Below are 14,216 nucleotides of genomic sequence, written 5' to 3'. Positions count from 1 at the left end.
GAGTCTATGCATATCATTGCAAATAGTCCTTTTGTAAATAAACCTCCTCTGATTATTTTATGTTGAGTGTTCCATCTGTTTCCTATGAAGGTAGGATAAACACACAGTCTTGATCGGGGAGCTTCTAAAACCATATACAAGATGAATTTTATCCATCAAAATGCAAGTTATCATCTGCTTGTCTGAAGTAGAATATATACAGAGAACATTTTTTCCCACATCAAAAGCCAACAGATCTTTAAAAAAATTAAACAGATAAGAATAAATGCTTAAAGCATGTTTTCTAGTATACCTGAGAAAAGGCCTTCTTTTTTTTTTTGTATATTTATTTTAACATATTATGGGGGTACAAGTGTTAAGGTTACATATATTGCCCATGCCCCCCTCCCCCTCGAGTAAGAGCTTCAAGCGTGACCATCCCCCAAACATTGCACATCTTACTCATTGTGTTTGTATATACCCATCCCCTTCTCTCCCCTCTCACCCTCCCAACACCCAATAAATGTTACTTCTATATGTCCACTTAGGTGTTGATCCATTAATACCAATTTGCTGGTGAGTACATGGGTGCTTGTTTTCCCATTCTTGAGATACTTCACTTAGTAGAATGGGTTCCAGCTCTATCCAGGAATATATAAGAGGTGCTATATCACCATTGTTTCTTGAAGCTGAATAGTACTCCATGGTATACATACACCACATTTTATTAATCCACACATGTATTGATGGGCACTTGGGTTGTTTCCACAGCTTTGCAATTATGAATTGTGCTGCTATAAACATTCGAGTGCAGGTGTCTTTTTCATAAAGTGACTTTTGATCTTTTGGGTAGATGCCCAGTAGTGGAATTGCTGGATCAAATGGTACATCTACTTGTATCACTTTAAGGTATCTCCATATTGCTTTCCACAGAGGTTGAACTAGTTTGCAGTCCCACCAGCAGTGTAGGAGTGTTCCTCTCTCTCCGCATTCACGCCAGCATTTATTGTTCGGAGACTTTTTGATAAAGGCCATTCTCACTGGAGTTAAGTGATAGCTCGTTGTGGTTTTGATTTGCATTTCCCTGATGATTAGAGATGTTGAACAAAAAAGGCCTTCTTATTCTGGTACTTATGGCCCATAGCCTATGAGCTCGTTTCCTCTGGCTCATCATAAAGTAAATGCTAACATGCTCTGTTCTGGCCTTCCCCCATCCACCCCACACAGAAACTCCCCTTAAAATTCCCATTCAGAGAAGATACTGTAGGGGAAAAAGTCATGTCTCTACAATAGCACAGGTAACTCATAGCAGTATCCAATCTTATTACTTACATATGAAGAAAGAGATAATAACTGATGACCAGAAACATGGGGAGAATAGGAAGTATGAAGAAGAAATAGAAACACTGACCTCAAGATAAGTCACGTAAAAAAAGAATTTTCAAAAAATCTAATTAATACAGATAGAAGGGTTAAAGTTGTTGCATTCATAAAACAAAATCAGAGTGCCATCACAAAGGCTTAATTGGTGAAAATTAGAAATTAAGATATTAGAAATTTAAAATCACTCCTGAAATAAAACACTCAGAAAGACTAGGAAAAAAAAAGTCAAAGAAATTTTCTAGAATTGAATCAAAGAAACAAAGACACAAAAAATATGAAAAAAAAGAAAAGAAATTCAAATACTAACAAAAACCAGTTAATGGGTTCCATAAAGAGAAACCAAAAACTAAAATGGAGAAAATTGTCAAAGAAATAATACAAGAAAATTTCCCAGAACTAAAGACACATGTCTTCAGATTAAGAGTATAAATAAAATCCCTATCATGATAACTTTAAAAGAAAAAAAACCCTACACCTAAACACATCATTGTGAAATGTCAAAACCCTGAACATAACAAGAAGATTTCAAAAGCTTCCAGAGAGAAAAAAACAAGTTACCTGCAAAAGATGATTCTCATCAGCACACCAGATACTGGAAGCCAGTGTACCAATGCTTTCAAAGTTCTCAGACAAAATCATTTTCAACATAGAGCTCTGAACCCAGCCAAATTATCAATTAAATGTGAAGGCAAAGTAAAGACATTAATAATTTAGGACTGTAAGACTCAAAAGGCTGATCTTTGTTCAATATAATTCCAGTAAAAATGCCAGTTTCAATTTTTATGAGAAACTTGATAAACATACTATAACATTTATAAGCAATAATAAACATTCACAAATAAAAAAATCAGCCTTAATAAAAAGAGATAAGGGTTGGAGTAACTTTTCCTACCAACTATCAAAGGATACTATGCAACTATAGTAACCAAAATTATGTTGTATTAGTGTAAGAGAAAACTTATAGACTAACTAAACTGAAAAGAAAGCATTTAGACATCTATTGGTTCAGCAGATGTTGTTGGGAAAATTGCCTCATTATAAAGGATAAAGAATTTTCGAACCCTACCTAAAACCCCAAACAGGTATGCTCCAGATGATTAAAGGCTTAAAAATGAAAGGGAAAGCTATAAACTTACAAGGTAAAAATGTGGGAGAATATCTTCATAGCTTGAGACTAGGAAGGAATTTGGGAGTTTTACTTAAAACTTGTCAAAGCATAAACTCTAGAATAAAAAATTTTGTAATTTGATTACATAAAAATTAAGGGTTTAGCTTAGGCTCAGGCTTGACTTGTTACCATTTGAAGTCAATGACAAAGTCAACAGACATGTGAAAGATTGAGAAAATATATATCTATGTTTAAACCAGTTACTACTTAGAATACTTATAATGTTTAAGGAACTCCTGGAAAAGAACACCCTCAGTAGAAAATGGGAAGAGGATAAGAATAGGCAATTTGCAAAGAGGAACCTCAAAAGACCAACAAATACATAAAGAAGTATTTTTTTAAAAAAATTAGTACACAGAGAAATTCAAAATAAGACACCCAGGAGGTATTGCTTTATATTGCAAAAAAAAGTTGGTGGAAGCATAGATTGATGCAGATACTCTTAAAAACAATCTGGTAATCAAAATGATTATATACCTGACCCAGCAATCCTACTCCTGCATCTATATCCCAAAGTAATCCCCAAATGGGTCTTTGGGGCCACATATATAAGGATACTTCATTGAAGCTTTTTTGTAGAATGGGGAACTGGAAACAGTCTGGATGCTCATAACCTAGAAAGGGGTTATGTTAAATGTGGCAGGGGTGTACCATAAAATACTGTTGATGGGGTTCAGAAAACAATGCCCAAAATATGACACTTTGCCATGCTGAGTGCTTTGAGTTGAGGAAAATTCATAGGCCTCAGAAATTTGCCTGAAAACCAAAGTCTCTCTCTGACCTTCCCCTGTCCCCATCTCTCTAATCCTCTTTCTTTTTATTTCATTTTTTTTAGAGAAAGTGTTTTGCTATGTTGCCCAGGCTGGTCTCAAACTCCTGGCCTCAAGGGATCCTCCTGTCTCAACTCCCAGGTAGCTGGGATTAGAGGTGTGATCCAACACCATACAGGTATCTAGTATTCTTTCTTTCTTGAAGCACTGGGAGGGACTCTTTCTGGAATCTCCTTATCTGACTAGGGACGCTTCTTTCCAAAAGAAATGCATGTCTCAATCCTCCGTCCCTGATGGATGATGGTAATGGTTGCACAACAATGTTAATGTACTTACTTCCACTGAAGCTTACACTTAAAATTCGTTAAGATGATAAATCTTATCTTGTGTATATTTTGCCACAATTCTTAAAAATAAATATATTTTTTTAAATTAAAAGAAAAAAGAATTCCTCCCTATGAATCTCATCAAATAACCAGGAAAAGTTAACCACTGCAGAAGAGAAGAGATTGGGAGTTGTCACCACACCCAAACAGATTTTTCATCCATTCTTCTGAAGACTGCTCCAAAAGATTACCTTGGAGGCTTTATCTGCATAATGGGACAACCTTTGTTTACAGTGAAGTCCCACCCCTCACCTTCTGGCCACAAACCCCAGAGCTCGGGGGAACTTTGTCCCAGGCTAGGCTATTACTGTTCTTTGGGCTCATCCATTTCCCCTAAAAATCACTTACTTCTACATCCTCTATCTCTCCTTCCCTTATAAAGCAGGGTATATAAGCATATGGACCTCACTGGGCAATCATTCTCATGTGGTTCCCCCATGCTTATACGCATTAAATAAATTCGTATGCCTTTTTCTCCTATTAATCTGTCTATTACCAGTCATTTCAGGGATCGTTCAGAATGGGCAGAGAGGAAGCCTCCCTTCCACCCCTACACTGTAGGGTAGCTATTAATTAAAAGCAATGGGTAAGATGTAAACTTAGCAACAGGGATTGATCCAACAAATAGAATGCTTACAGAGGGGAAACCGTAAAAACCAACATGTCTGTGTTAGTAAGGATCCTTCTAAGAAAATAAAACTTATGCTAGGTAGTTAAATAGAGGAAATTTAATATAGAAAATCAATTAAGGATTTTAGAAGAACTAAAAGTAAACAAAGAACTATAAAGCAATACAGAAGCCCATTGCTGCTGAAATGTTCCGTTACCTTTTTTTTTACTGTTGTTCCTCTAAGATTTTCTAGATATACTTTTCCTAATCATCTACCACCACGACATACTGTACATCAATCATACACTGTATGTATTAATATACCTATGCTTTCTACATAAAAAGCAGGATTGCCCTCCCCCAAGAACCGGTTTAGCCTCCTTGGGGGCAACATGCTTGGAAATGCATATGCTGGAGGAATAAAGAGGAAAGGTGCTAAAGGGAGATTCCTGGAGCCTGGAACCAGGGCCTCCTGGCTGGTGCTGCAAGCACAATGCAGATGTAGCCACTGTCAAAGTCACCACCTGAAGCACAGCTGGAGTAGAGCGAATACCTGACCTCTCCTCTCCCCTTCCTCTTTTCCTCTGTCTCAGTGTCTTCCACTGGCCAAACCTAACCAGAAGGCAGGCAGGTCCGGGAAACCCAGTCTGCAGGGGGCATCTCCTTATGTACGAAATAGAACAGAGCACGAGAAATGCAGGGACCGGATATGAGAGGAAGCAGGTAAATGGCCCACACAGCAGCACACGCCATTCACTAAAATGAAAAAGATATGCAAACAAATGAATATACATTTTGTAAGAACATGTACTTGCAAAAACACATTAAAATGGTTGCTGGAATGAGAGAGAAGGGTGGAACGGGAATAGAGAATAAAGATTTAAAGGGAGTTTTATAAAGGAGAGAAAGACAAAGGAGAGTTTTCTTAGGATCCACTCCAGCAAAACAAAGTATAAACAAAGAAGGAGGACAACATAAAGACCAGGAGACAGTGGTATAAGTAGCAGAGCAGTAAGGAGGGATGCCAGGCCGGCAGCTGAGCAGCAGACCTGGGCAGCGATGAGTCCAGACTAGAGTCGGAGGACAGAGGGTGGCAGGAGGAGTGGCCGTGGAAAGGCCTGCCTCTGGGGAGTGACAGCGCCTCTCAGTGAGAAGGAACAAAACAGGGGAATTGTTTTAATGGTCAGGTAATCTATTACAGTTCAGTTGTTAGTATGAGCACAAAACCCTTTTACAAAAAAAAAATTAAAATTAAAAAAATCTTCCGTGTAACTAATTTTGCTCAATAAACTTTTATCCAGAGTCTACTCCTAACAAAGAAGAATAAAGTCCCTCGTGCAGCAAAAGGTCCAAACTTTGTAAGTTGGCATAAAAGGCCCTGCAGGCTCTGACCCTGAAGAACCTGTACACATTATCTCCCTTCGCCAGCCGGTCTAAGTACTTTTAACTCTCCAAACCTGAGATGCTGTTTCCTGCCTGCCTTTCTATGGGCTTCTCCCTCTGACTTGAGTGCTCCCCTGCCTGTTTCTTCCTGGCCACCCTCAAATCTTAGCAAGTGTTTTCTGCCTTCTGAGGCTCTCATGTCCCATGGAGGGACAATCTCACCCTCTCCAACCCATCTGCTGTAGGACTTACCACATGGCCTGTCATTATTGACTTCATCATGTTTCCTCTTCTGAACATTGAATTTATTTATTGTTGTATGCACAGCAACAATGATAGTGCCTGATGCATATTAGATGCTCAATAAATGCTTATTTAGCAAACATTTTCATCAATGAATGAATAAAAACAATTAAATAATTTAGAGAAATTACGTAATTCTGTGGTGTTTTATATTGACTTTGTATTGCATGTATATTACTATGCATGAATATTCCTCAAATGTTTTATGACATATATTTATTTATCATATACATGTGTATTTATTTATACCTGTTCTTTCCAAAAGAAAGTTGGGGATATTCCAAATTATATAAATAACCTTTGTATGCATACTCACTTCAAATCAGGTTAGCAAGAGTTTTTGTTTGCTGAATGTTTTCAGGTTAAGATCTTCCTATCTTCCTTATGAATAAAACCCCACATTTCCAAGGTTTTGATTTGTTTCAGAGGTCAATAATCTGAATTATTTTTTTAAGTCTGAAATAATGAGGTTTTCTTTGTGCTAATTCTTTGAGTGCAAAGGTCTGAATAAAGACCGGAATATTGAAAAGCCCGATGGCTGCCGTCTGGCTGGGTGAGGGAGGGCCACCTTCTTTTCTGGACTCTAATTTCCTCCCTGAGTGGCACATCTTTTTCACAGCACTGAGCAACTGGAATGATGGCTCTAGGAGGGGGATGGGGAACAGATGTCATTCATTGACTCTGGGTAATGAGATTTCATATTCCGTCAAAATCCTGAATAGGACAGGAGAGGCCTCATTAGTGGTTTCATGACTGAACAGGTGTAGAGGTCCCATGTGCACAGCAGGTAGAAAGAGGCCATTTCAATTCCATGTGTAGATGTATCCAGGAAATTGGAAAGAGGGAAAAAGTGCTCTACCACAACTGCTACCTCAGGAAAATTACAGCTTTTAGAAGCCAAAACAATATTAATTCAGACCACTGGTACAGACCTCATCTAGGGGCCAGGCAAATGGCTGAAGGCAAGAGACAGGTGATATTCAGGACTAATGATACCATGCAAAAGAGGTCATCTCCTTATTTCTGTAGTTCCATATGGCACGTCATAAAATTTTAGTACTCTTTAGCCAACAAAGTAATAACCCTCTTAAGGCCACCCGTCAAAATATGGGACTATGGGGCAGAATGAAATTTTGTCTCCAAAACTAATGGCAGAAACCTTTTTAGAAGATAGGCCACATTGGAAGCTGTGTGTGAATAAAATGCTCCAGAGTGTAGATAAGCCTGTCTAGCAATTTGGTAGCTGTCTTCTGGACAAGTGTCCTTCACTGGAGGTGACAATCAACAAACTGACCCCACTGCCTGCCTGCTGAAAGCAATCCACACCATACCAAGAACCAGGTGACCCACAGGTTAAAACCCAACTGGCACTGCTACTTGGCAGGTCCACGAAATCTCAGACATTGACAAATAGCTCAGAATGGGGAATATGCTTCTGAGAACTTCAATATATGGCAGGTACTTAAGACCCTCCTACCTAAATGTCCAAGGTGTCAACATGGCCATCCACTCTGGAATCATAATCACAACTTCATAGAACTCAAGTCCTAAGCAAAATCTCAACCATTTAGAATAACTGGAGAACAAGTTAGCCACAATTATAATATGTGTATTTTCTAAATCATTTTGTTATGTTTCCTATTGGTTCCAATTTGGCAGTCGTTTCTCCATGCTTTTCAAGAAAATGGCCATATATTTATGATGAAGCCACCATGTGTCAGTCACCATTTTAGGCGTGTCTATTTGTTTGTTTTGAGATAGTATCTCGCTCTGTCCCTGAGGCTAGAGCACAGTGGTGTCATCATAGCTCACTGCAACCTCAAATGCCTATGCTCAAGCGATCCTGCTATCTCAGCCTCTTGAGTAGCCAGGACTACCAGTGCATGCCACCACGCCTGGATAATTTTTTTTTTTTTTTTTTTTTGTAAAGACAGGGTCTTGCTATGTTGCTCAGGCTGCTCTCAAACTCTTAGCCTCAAGCAATCCTCCCGCCTCAGCTACCCGAAGTGTTAGGATGACAGTTGTGAGCCACCATGCCCAGCCTAAGTTAGGCATTTGATGTGAGCTGTCCCAGCATCCTCACATCAACATTACTAAGTGCTGACACTTTGAGAGGCAAACAAAGCCTTATGATCAAGGTCACAGGCTAGCATACGGCAAAGGTACAACAAAATGCCTGTCTCCAGCGCCAAAGCCAGGTCTCTTTGCATGGCATCATGCTGCTTCCTGTGGTCACAGAGAAGCAGCTCAAACATGTTGAATAAAAGCCAATGGTTGTTAAGTAATGCTTACAATGGACCTGCTTTAATAAGTTAGAACAATCTATAATAACTATAAGCACATTGTTGCCTCTTTAAGTAGTTGGTTCTAAAGTGGCTTAGGAAATACTGGAAAACTATTTGCTTCCTAAAACAGACTAAGTATGGCCTCCATGAAGTGATTTATGCTCTGCTGTACTACCTTTTATTATCTGAAATGGTACAGAAGGTACATTTCAACCCACTCCACATCCACGTGATCTCAAAATCTGTATTGCTGAAGTAGTAAATGTGCCTTTTATGTGCATTGCTTTCATTAATGTATTATTATTCAGAAAAAGAATTCTTCAGTCATTTTATGTGTGTGGTCGGATTTCCCAGCAGGACTTGGATCTCTGAGACGTGCACACTGCGTCTTTTCCTTTAGCATCTCCTCACGCTCCCCTCACTCACCACAGCACCTGGGCTGTGTGGTGCCTGGACAAACTAGACGCCCTTAATGCAGTGTCAGCTAAATAAGAGTCCTGTTTTGGAGTTCGTATATTATAGAAGCAAATAAAAAATATAACACAGCCTGGCAAATGCACTACTGTGGTGCATAATATCAACAGTGAGGGAAGTTGTGCATGCCTTGGACAGGGAGTATATGGGAACTCTCTGTACACTGCACTCAATTTTGCTGTGACCCTAAACTGCTCAAAAAACAGTTTATTTTATTTATTTATTTATTTTTTGGGCCTTGGCCTAGTACAGTGAACTTTATTGATGGTACATGACAAGGTGGGGCTCTCTAGGCCCCTCCCATTCTTCAGGGGCTCTGGCATGGAAACTGCATTGTGAGTAAGGGAGATTCTCAGTGAGGTGGGGACTGAGTAGGCAGGGACACCCCAGCAGCTGAGGCTTCTCTCTTCCTCGGTGCTCTGGCTGGGGCTGATGGTCCGGGACTTTTACTCCTTGGTGGCCATATGGGCCATAAGGTCCACCACCCTGTTGCTGATTAGCCAAATTCATTGTCGTACCAATACCAGGCAACGAACTTACAAAGTGGTCGTTGAGGGCGATGCCAGCCCCAGCATCAAAGGTGGAAGAGTGGGTGTTGTTGTTGAAGTCAGAGGACACAACCTGGTGCTCAGTGTAGCCCAGGATGCCCTTGAGGGGGCCATCTGCTGCCTGCTTCACCACCTTCTTGATGTCATCATACTTGAACAGCTTCTCCAGATGGTAGGTCAGGTCTATCACGGACACGTTGGCAGTGGGCATGTGGAAGGCCATGCCAGTGAGCTTCCTGTTCAGCTCGGGGATGACCTTGCCCACAGCCTTGGCCACCTCAGTGGACACAGGGATGATGTTCTGGAGAGCCCCACGGCCATCACGCCACATCTTCCCAGAGGGGCCATCCACGGTCTTCTGGGTGGCAGTGACGGCATGGACTGTGGTCATGAGTCCCTCCACGATGCCAAAGTTGTCATGGATGACCTTGGCCAGGGGGGCTAAGCAGTTGGTGGTGCAGGAGGCATTGCTGACAATGGTGAGGTTGTTTTGGTACTTGTTGTGGTTCACGCCCATCACAAACATGGGGGTGCCAGCAGAGGGGGCAAAGATGATGACCCTTTTGGCACCCCCATCTAGGTGAGCCCCAGCCTTCTCCAGGGTAGTGAAGATGCCAGTGGACTCCATGATGTAATCAGCACCCGCTTCACCCCATTTGATTTTGGTGGGATCTCGCTCCTGGAAGATGGTTATGGGCTGGCCCTTGATGACAAGCTTCCTGTTCTCCGCCTTGACCGTGCCATGGAACTTGCCGTGGGTGGAGTCATACTGGAACATGTAGACCATGTAGTTGAGGTCAATGAAGGGGTCGTTGATGGCGACAATATCCACTTTGCCAGAGTTAAAAGCAGCCCTGGTGACCAGGCGCCCAATACGGCCAAAGCCATTTATTCCGGCCTTCACTTTCATCATGGTGTCTGGGAGACGGTGCTGGCGCTGTGTGAGAAGATGCGGCTGTCTGTCGAACGGGAGGACCAGAGAGCCAGAGTTTATTATTATGTGAGTGTATGTATATATCTTTACTAGAAGGATATACAGAGAAATCAAGGAAGTCTGTGTCCACCTTATTCACAGATAATTCCTGAGCAGAAGGTTTCCAACTCATTGCTCTTCAACCATGCTAAATGGGGCCATAATCTTAAGCATTGCAGGAACCAGTCTATGCATCATAAGATAGTCATATAAGGACTGGGCATTAGGATAAACAGCCATCTTTAAGGAGGCTGCCATAAACACTGCCCTATGGGGCCTTCATTTTTGAATTCTGCTTAAACCACCTGATCAGAGTGGTTGTTCTATGTAAACAGAGAGACAAACAGTTCAAAGACTATCTATGAAAGATAGTGTCAGTGAGTCAGGTAAGGGTTCAGGCTCTAGAATACAGAAAAGCATGCAGTCTGGTGTATGTAAATGGTACAATTGTGTCTTTAAAAAGGAGGGAGTATATGTCCATATTTTTTATGTGTTTTTTTTTTGAAAAAACTCCAGAAGATAATAAAGAAACAACTAAGAGGGCTTAACTAGTTTGGAGGAGTTGGGAATGCAGAGGAGGTAGGGATGGAATGAAGATTTTATTAACCATTTGAAGGTTGATATGCATGTGATGTGCAAAAATAGCTCAAGGTCTGGATTCAATCCACCTAGATTTCAATCCCCACTTAAAAACTTCATGACCTTGGACAATCATTTAACTTCTTCATGTCACCACTTTATCTATCTTACAGAATCACCTTGAAGATTAAATTGTATAAGCTCTATAATATGCATAGCACATAGTCAATATTCAATAAATGTTAGCTTTAAGATCATTATTATTATTATTATTGGTATATTATTAGTAACTAAGAAGCTTATTGTATATCAGAGTCCAGAAACATTGATACACGAGATAATTTTATTTTATATCAAGTTATTGATATATCCTTCTATTAATCTTCCACTATTGAGATAGTGAATGTTTATTCTTATAATTTCTAAGACCTGACCAGTGGGACAGATACACCTCGAAACCATAATACTACCTAGTCTAGTAGGAATATTAAAAATGCTAATTTCTTAAAAAAAATGAATAATAATCTATAGAAGTTCTAAGATATCATCCTATAACCATGAAAAATATCTACTTTATTTTTCTTTTTCTTAGGTAAAATTTTGATGAGAAATAAAAATGTGAATAAAACAAAATATATTGTTTTTGAGAGGTGTGGGAAACCTGTCAGGTTTCACTGAGAAAGAAAATTGAAGCAATAGAAAATATCTCTCTAACCCAAAACAGTCTACAGATTCAATGCAATCCCTATCAAAATATCAATAACATTTTTCACAGAAATAGAAAAAATAATCCCAAAATTCATATGGAACTACAAAAGACCCCAAATAGTCCAAGAAATCCCAAGCAAAAAGAACAAAACTGGAAATTTTACATTATATTACCCGACTTCAAAATATACTACAAAACTATAGAAATCAAAACAGCATTCCACTGACATAATAGCAGACACATAGACCAATGGAACAGATAGAGAAATAAATCCACGCATGTACAGCCAATTCATCTCTGACAAAAATTCCAAGAACATACATTGGGTAAAGGACAGTGTCTTCTGGGAAACCTGGATATGCATATGCAAAAGAATGAAACTAGGCCCCTATCTCTCACCATATACACAAAATCAAAATGGATTAAAGACCTAAATGTAAGAACTGAGGCTATTAAACTATTAGAAGAAAAGTTTTGGGAAACACTTCAGAACATTGATCTGGGCAAAGATTTCTTGAATAAGAGCTCAAAAGCACAGGCAATCAAAGCAAAAATTGGCAAATGGGATCACATCAAGCTAAAAAGCTTCTGCACAGCAAAGGAAGCAATAAACAAAGTGAAGAGACAACCCACAGAATGGGAGAAAACACTTGCAAACTATCCATCCAACAAGTGATTAATAACCAGAATATATAAGGAACTCTAACAACTCAGTAGCAAAAAACAAATAATTTGATTTAAAAATGGGCAAAAGGAATCTTAAATTCAGCTGATTAAAAAAATGTTTTTAATTAAAATGGGCAAAAAATCTGAATAGACATTTCTCAAAAGAAGACATACAAATGGCCAACAGGTATATGAAAAAATGCTCAACATCATAATCGCTAGGGAAATGCAAATCAAAACCACAATGAGATATCATCTCACTCCTGATAAAATGGCTGCTATCACAAAGTCAAAAACTAACAAATGCTGGCAAGTATATGGAAAAAGAGGACTGCTTCTACACTGTTGGTGGGAATGTAAATTAGTATAGACACCATGGAAAATAATATAGAGGGTCCTCAAAAAACTAAAAATAGAAATATCATATGATCCAACAATCCCACTGCTGGATATATATCTAAAAGAAAAAAATTCAGTATATCAAAGAGATATCTGCATTCACATGTTTATTGCAGCTTTAGTCACATCAGCCAAGATAGGCAATCAGTATAAGTGCCCCTCAGTGTATGAATAGATAGAGATAATATGGTAGATATACACAATGAAATATTATTCAGCAATAAGAAAGAATGAAATCTTGTCATTTTCAGCAACATCAATGGAACCGTAGGACATATGTTAAGTGAAATAAGCGAGGCACAGAAAGACAAATAGCCCATGTGCTCACTCATACAGGAGCTAAAAAAATTGATCTCATAGAGATAGTAAATAGAATGCTTGTTCCCAAAGGCTGGGAAGGATAGTGGATAGGGGCTGGAGGGAAGATAAAGGAGAGTTGGTTAATGGGTACAAAAAATACAGTTAGTTAGAAGGAATCAGGTCTAGTGTTCACTAGCACAATAGTATGACTATAGGTAATAATAATTTATTACGTATTTCAAAATAGCTAGAAAAGATCTGGAATGTTCTCAACACAAAGAAATGATAAATATTTGAGATAATGGATATTTCAATTACCCAGATTTGATCATTACACATTGTATGCTCTTATCAAAATATCACATGTACCCCAAAAATATGTACAACTATTATGTATCAATAAAATCTTTTTAAAAAGAAAATCTCTCTCTGAACGAGTTAGATTAATAGGGGTCTTTATCTGAGGTAAAAGATTTTTTCATGAGAACGACTAACCAAGCAAACAAGCAAAAACACAATAGGGTAGAGAAGAAGCAAGACTGGTTAAGTCTATGAAATCCCACAAGAAAACTGAACACAGCATATTAGATTAAGTGCTCAAGTATATTATTCGGCAGTTAGAGGTTTCCTCATTATTTTTGTAACGCTCCATATGGCATTCCTCATTTACTTAATAACATGTAATATGTATTTAAATGTTTCCAAATCAGTCATATTTTGTGAAAGCAGAAGGTAGATTCATGATCATGTCATCTCAGGTGGAGCTGCCCAGTTGTGAGTGACTGAGGCAACCAAACCCTCTGGCTGGGGCCAGCAGTCCTCTCCCTGTTGCTCAACTGCTCCAGCCAGACTGAGGTGAGACAGATTTCCTACAAAACAATTTTAAAATTCACTAATGGATGCTGCCAATGCCATTTCCTCTCAATGTACTCTAAATGAATTGCAGCAATTCTAACCTACAATCTTATATACAGAGACATATAAAAGAAGAAAAGAAATGGATGATCTGGTTGCCCAAACACTAGCAGATGAATGATTCAGTTGTGCACAAGAGAGTAGATTCCAGAAAGCCTTTCAGGACTGACCTAGCCTCTCTCATCTGATATTGCCTGCCCAAAAATAAAGGCATGCATGCACAAATAAGTGAATACATTGTATCATTGAATGAGCCAAAACAATGGTAATTATGCCTAAGTTTTATTTTATTACATATCACAAGTAAATTTCCAATTCATACCAACAATAAATAGGTAGCCAGTGTGTTTTATTACAAATACCTGAGCTACAAGAGGTCAGCCCAA

General features: G+C 39.0%; 1 pseudogene; it reads right to left on the bottom strand.

Moving 5' to 3' along the window:
- Positions 1–9,139: 9,139 nt before the first annotated feature.
- Positions 9,140–10,217, bottom strand: LOC105885685 (glyceraldehyde-3-phosphate dehydrogenase pseudogene; annotated as a pseudogene).
- Positions 10,218–14,216: the final 3,999 nt, after the last annotated feature.

Source organism: Microcebus murinus, chromosome 2 (assembly GCF_040939455.1).
Source record: "Microcebus murinus isolate Inina chromosome 2, M.murinus_Inina_mat1.0, whole genome shotgun sequence".
NCBI classification, from domain to species: domain Eukaryota; kingdom Metazoa; phylum Chordata; class Mammalia; order Primates; family Cheirogaleidae; genus Microcebus; species Microcebus murinus.
This window is presented reverse-complemented; position numbering and strand designations above follow the sequence as displayed.